Source organism: Carassius auratus, chromosome 16 (assembly GCF_003368295.1).
Source record: "Carassius auratus strain Wakin chromosome 16, ASM336829v1, whole genome shotgun sequence".
In the NCBI taxonomy this organism is placed as follows: Eukaryota; Metazoa; Chordata; class Actinopteri; order Cypriniformes; family Cyprinidae; genus Carassius; species Carassius auratus.
In genome coordinates, this window is record NC_039258.1 from 10,950,735 (window position 1) to 10,956,912 (window position 6,178).

Below are 6,178 nucleotides of genomic sequence, written 5' to 3' on the forward strand. Positions count from 1 at the left end.
CTCTTTCCTTAATTGAGCTATTATTATTATTATTTGCTCTGTGTTTCTAATATAAAACAAATAAACACCGATTTAATGATGCACCAAAGCAGAATTTAATAGCCTATATATATAAATAGAATATAATGTATAAAGCATACAACAGCACTGTGTGGGCTGATGCAGTCAAACCGTGCATATAAACTATTGGTGTTTGCGTTGCTTTCACACAATTATTTATTTATAAATCTAACGTTAATTGTATTGTATAATTTTACCATTTTCGTTTCCTTAGCAGATGGTTGTGTATAGGGCAGTGTTCTGATGTCGCTATTCAATGGCAAATCGATCAGTGTCTGATCCGATAACTCACTTTTCTGTGTCACTGCTACAGTATAAGTTATTGTCTGCTAAGTTGGTGGTATTAACCCTATCGTCCCCGCGATTCGCTATCACGGTTGCTACAAAAAGAAACCAGTCCTGCTTTGTGGTTTCCCAGACACACCCTGCGGCTGCGCGCGGATTCGCTTCATTACAATTTCACGGATTGTCATGCCAATGAGAGCGTCTGAAACCGCTACTACATTGATCGTGAAGCTATGTAGACTTTCTTTGAATGTAACAACTACAGGTTTAGCAGTTGTAATTAAGCTCGTGATTAAAATTATATATGTGTGAGTTTTAGTTTAGAAAATGACAAAGGGGTGATTAAAAAAGTGAGAGAATTAAGGGAAGTGTGAGGTTTGAGTTTCCAAACAGTTTCTTAGCTATTAAGGCTTAATTGGCACACAGTTTAGGCTAATGGATTTCTCTTTTCCTTCTTCTTTTGGCTCTAAGTCAGCAAAATTCTGCATCCACCATCATTATCATAATGATTAGTAAGTAACTGCATTCACAGGTTGACTGTACTTAAATAAAAGTGTGTGTATGCCTACTACCATGTGATATTTGTAGCTAGAAGTAAAGAAAAGTTTTTATAGTTAACTTTTTATAAAATTGCAAAAATCCAGAAAGGTTTCAGTAAGGGATAAAGTTTGTGGATTAAGGTTTGGTAAGCTGTAAATAAAAACAATCGAAATCTATGAGTTTTTTTGAGAAAGTAAAAAGGTGCACAGTTTCCTGTGAGGGTTAGGTTTAGGGTGGTTTTCACTCCCATCCTTATCTATCAGTCGCTTTCCTGAGAAAGTGAGTTTTGTCTGTGCCTTTTCTGGTGATTGTTTCAATTATTATTATTAATATTATTGATGCATCATGATGCATTATTTTTAAAAACCCAAGACTGCATAAACTTTTCATCTTCCACCAGTTCAAAAAGTCATATTCTCTAACATTGATGTTGCTTTACCCCAATTTACACGAAACAAGATAAATCCCAAAAAAATTTTCTCCACATTTGAAATCTATGCATTTAAACTCTTGCAACACAGTCCAGCCTCCATGTACTTCAAATGCGTAACTGGTTTGAAAGAAACAATGCGATCTTATTGAACTTCGCCTCACATATCTTTCATTCATGTCTAGACGTCGCTTTTTTCACAAAGTCTCTAATGTCTCAGCCTGTCGTCATTTCTTTCCCAATGACGCTAAACAATATTTCACTTTTTATCCATCCTTGACACATACCATCAGTTACCACCCCCTTCCCAGGATACTTTTGGAGGATGTTACCCAGTGCCATCAGGGAGCCCCAAAACTCTGTATCAGACAGAACTGGGGGTGCATGGGTATGGTAATTAGCATGAGAAAGCCATCTTAGTGAGCTTATTTGACCTTTCACCCCTACTCTTTGTGCTTCTCACACAGAAGACTGGTTTGTATGTGCAGTGCCCTACATCCATGTAGTATGGTGATGTGTTTGTCTGAAATATTAGAACCGCACTGGACATTAGTATGAAACAATATGTTTTAATTCAAGTTTTTGTGTGCATGTAGCAGTTTGATGTGATATAAGTCAACCCTACCCCCCATAAACATGTGCACACATGTACAAGGGGCAACACGCTCCCATACTCTTTCCCAGACAGTCTGGAGGACTCCATCTCATTTGCTTTTCTTCTGCTCTCCTCTCTGTCTGCGCCCCCTTTCACGTCTGCGCTTTAATTAAGGGTTCCAGCCCCCTAAAAGTGTCATTGTGGAGTGCAGCCAGTGTTCAGGCCCTCTGTTTTATGTGTGTTCCTGTCAGTCTTCCGCTTAATCCCAAGACCATATGTGATATATTAGAGACGGCATTAATGAGTGCTCTCAAAAGAGCACGGTGGCCTCCTGTATCTACAACATCATGCCACAGAGAAAGCCTTTCCCATCAAATCTCAAGTCACTGCATGATAATGAAAAGACTCATATCTGTCTGAATCATGGATGGCATTTTGACAAAAATCGCATTCAATTTTGTCTCGCTATACATTACAATAAAGGTATAGTTCACGCAACAACAACAGATAATTGTCAATTTCATCACTTACTCACTGCTCAGCCTTATGTGGTTCATAAATACTGTGACTTTATTTCACCTGTGGAACATAAAGATAATTTGAGAAAAGTTTTTATTTATTTAATTTCTTTAATGGTAACCAAAAGTGTTTAGTTCCCAATCCCAGCATTCTTCAAAATGTCTTCAAAGGTTGTCTTCTTGAAGAGAAAGAAAGAAACATACAGTTTTGGAACAACACAAGGGTGAGTGAGTGATTATAGAATTGTCCATTTTGGGTGAACTATTCCTTTAAATACTTGTGTGTTCACTGGCAAATCTTAAGTGTCACTTAAAACCTTGATTCCGTCTATCATCTCCTATTATGATTTTTGATTCCTTCTCAAACACCTGAAATTAAAGACCATTTTATTTTGATATTTGAAGTGGTATGCTGGACTTAAAAATTCATTTCGTTTTCCCATGTTGTATTAATCCTGGTTGAGTTTGATCAATCACTGTTTAACCAGCAGATTTAGGTTTAATTCAAATTCCTAAAGGATTATGGTTGTAGCTTCTCCTAGTGGTTGCAGTGAATTGCCAGTGTAAAATTGCTGGAGAAGTAGGCAGTCACAGTGGTGTTGAGGAAAGGGTCTCAGTAGATGATGTTCAATGCTTTTATAGGCCATGGGTCTTTATAATATTGCAGGTGGTCAATGGACATAAAAAAAAGTATTGAATGTTGTTAATAAAAGTTACTGTGAAGTATTATCTATGGGGACCTGCTTTGGTCTGGGTGGTGTCCCTGGTCCTTTAGAGGTTGCAGACCATTGCTTTAGTGATAATTGCTGGGTTTGTACACAATCTTGGTATTTTGTTCTAAACCAAGTGACCAGTGCCTAAAAAATGTAATTCATATCATTTAATTTGAATGCTTTAAGTCAAGCCAAAGTCTGTAAAAACATTAAAACCTCTTCCTGGCCCCACATTTTTAAGTGGTAGTGTACATTATTTTAGAACTATCTGTTTTTTTAGGTCCACACAGGACACAAAACCCTCAGCCCCCTTGCATTGGTGGCTTTTCAATCAGCACAGTACCAGCACATTTACCTGCGTTCTGCTTCTGAAACACTCTGTTCCTTTAGGGCTTGTGGAATGAAATGATCAAATCTGGATTCATTGTTTAAATTTGTCCAGAACCAGATGCATTATCTATACAGGTTATGTTTCTTCATATATGACAGCATTGTAACAGTCAGTTAGAGATGGAACTTCACATTAAATATTTAAGAAAGTATTCATACACTGTATGTTTTTGTAGGTGTGCGAGCAGTGACAAATGTATGTTCTCATTGCTGCGAGTGTTTGTTTGTGCGTTGGCATATATTTGTGTTCTGTGCATGTGTGTGTGCTTGCAAGTGTTGTTCTCTGCTGCAGACCTCTTTCCTCTCTGAGTCAGTGCCATCAGTTGCTACGGCAACCAGGAGGCAGCATGAAAGCTAGCGAGAGACGAGCGATGGAGAGAGTGAGGTGGAGCATGGCACAAAGCCGACTCGCAGCAGCTGTGGAACAGCACTGGGACACTGTGCACGTTCTCTGGGTGTGGGTGAGAGACTGTACGAGTGTGTGTGTGTGTGTGTGGTCCTGTCTATCAGCACATAATAATACACCAAATCATATACTATAGGAAAAAAGTCATTTTTGGAAGAAAAAAAAATCCTTCGTCTGCAATTAAGATTCCGCGTTGTATCTGTAAATAAATACTGGTATTTATCTGTGAATCTGTGCAGCCAGCTTTCCATTGTTTCAAATTAACAGGCGTCCTTCTGACAGTCTATCAGCAAGTGACAGCTGTTTTGACTCATTATAATGTAGGATGTGGTTCGTCTTTGTGTGTATGTTGTGCAGAATGTGCTGGAAATTCACCATTCGTGAAGTTATTACTAGCTGATTCTTGAACAATGCAAACAATCACATAAATTGCGCCCTTAATGTAAGGATTCCAAAAGGAGTTTTTCACACTGATGCCATAAGTTCCATTTTGGTTCCTAAAAAACCCTCAATGAACAGTTACAAAAATAACCATATTTTCTTATTTTGGAGAGGTTTTTTTTTCACTATAAAGAGTATTTTGTTCAATGGAAGCTTAAATGGATGTTAAAGGTTCTTCATGGAACCATTGATGCCAATGAAGAACCTTTATTTTTGAGAGTGTAAGGTAGACAAAAGAGTTTTAGAGACCTGTTTCAGTAAAACCAAAGGATAGCAGAAAAATATTCCATCCTGACAGAGCAAAACATCTGGTCCTATATGGAATGTTTAGGTCAAAGACACTGGAGTCTAAGTCTCTTTTTTGCTTAATATTGAACAATATATTGTTTTGATTGTTATGTAATATTGTTTAGATTGTGTTAATAATGATGGATTTAGAGAAAAAAAAACTAGAAATACAAATAAAATCCTCTTTTAAAATATGTTGCAGTTGCTGAAACTCTTGAAGCCCATTTACACCTCTGAGTGAAACATAAAAAAAGATCATTGCAAAATATAAAGTTGCATTGCGTGATATGAATTCATAATTGGGAAATAAAGTCACTATTTTATTTTATTTTATTAGCTTTGAGGTGGAAATGAGCTCTTGTGTAAACAGCCTATTAAACCTACAAAATAATAGTTGCACAAACATTAGCTCATTGCAGAGACTGTATTTGAGGGTATACTGTGTGGGCTGGGAAAAGTGTGAATTTGTTTATGTGAATGTGTTTTTGTGTGTGTGTGTGTGTGTGTGTGTTAAACCTCATTTACATTGCCAGACAGTGAGAATGGCCTTGAACTTGACCTCAGGTCTATTCTCTTGTTCCTCTCCTCCTTCTCACCCTTAAACTCTCATTGTTGCGTTGTCTGCATTGACTCCTCTCTCAGGTCCCTCGTCATTCACACCAACACGGCAGACTGGGGTGACCTCGTCCCTGCCGCACACGCCCACTGGGGCTGTTCGCTTTCCCATGAGGCAATTCCAGGGTTCGAATTCCTTTCCCACATCCTCCATCTTGTATTTACTTGCTTTTGTTTTAGCCGAGTGACTTCAGCAGCTTGAACGGGATTTGCAAACCAGGCAGACACCATGTCAGACACAGCTCAGGACTGGAGTGGAGCTGTCAAAGGCACAATGAAACGGTGATTCATGAGGATATAAGCGCTGCTTGATAAATGATATCCTAGTAATCATGAACTGTTTTCCCAGCTTTCATCACAATGACCAAATTGTTTAGTTACTACTAATACAATGTGTCTGATCTTTGGTTTGTGTGCACATTTGTTTACATTTACAAAATACAGCCTTATTGAAACTTTACTTATTTATAATAATTTGAAAAGCCTTTTTTAATGTAAAATTGTAAAAAAAAATTAACGCAATGTCCTATTTGTCTTATTTTTTTATATATACCACTAGTATTTGCAATCTTGCAATTATGTGTTTAAATCAGTATCTTAATTCACTGTATGTCATTTTCATGCAATAATGTTAATATTAAAATGTTAATGTGATGTAATGATGAATAAAACATTTTTGGATCCATTGTCATTGGCAACAGTAAATCGAGCACAATTTTTTCTTTCAACAAAGTAACATCAATGTTGATTTACTCTGCAGTTAGCGGATGACAGGAATTGTTCGGGATTTGATTACTAAGATGGAGTTTTGAGGACAGTCATCAGTGTGCGCTGGGAAAGCCTTCACAGAAAGTATATGGAGGAAGACAAGAAATCTATACTGAGATCCCCTTCATC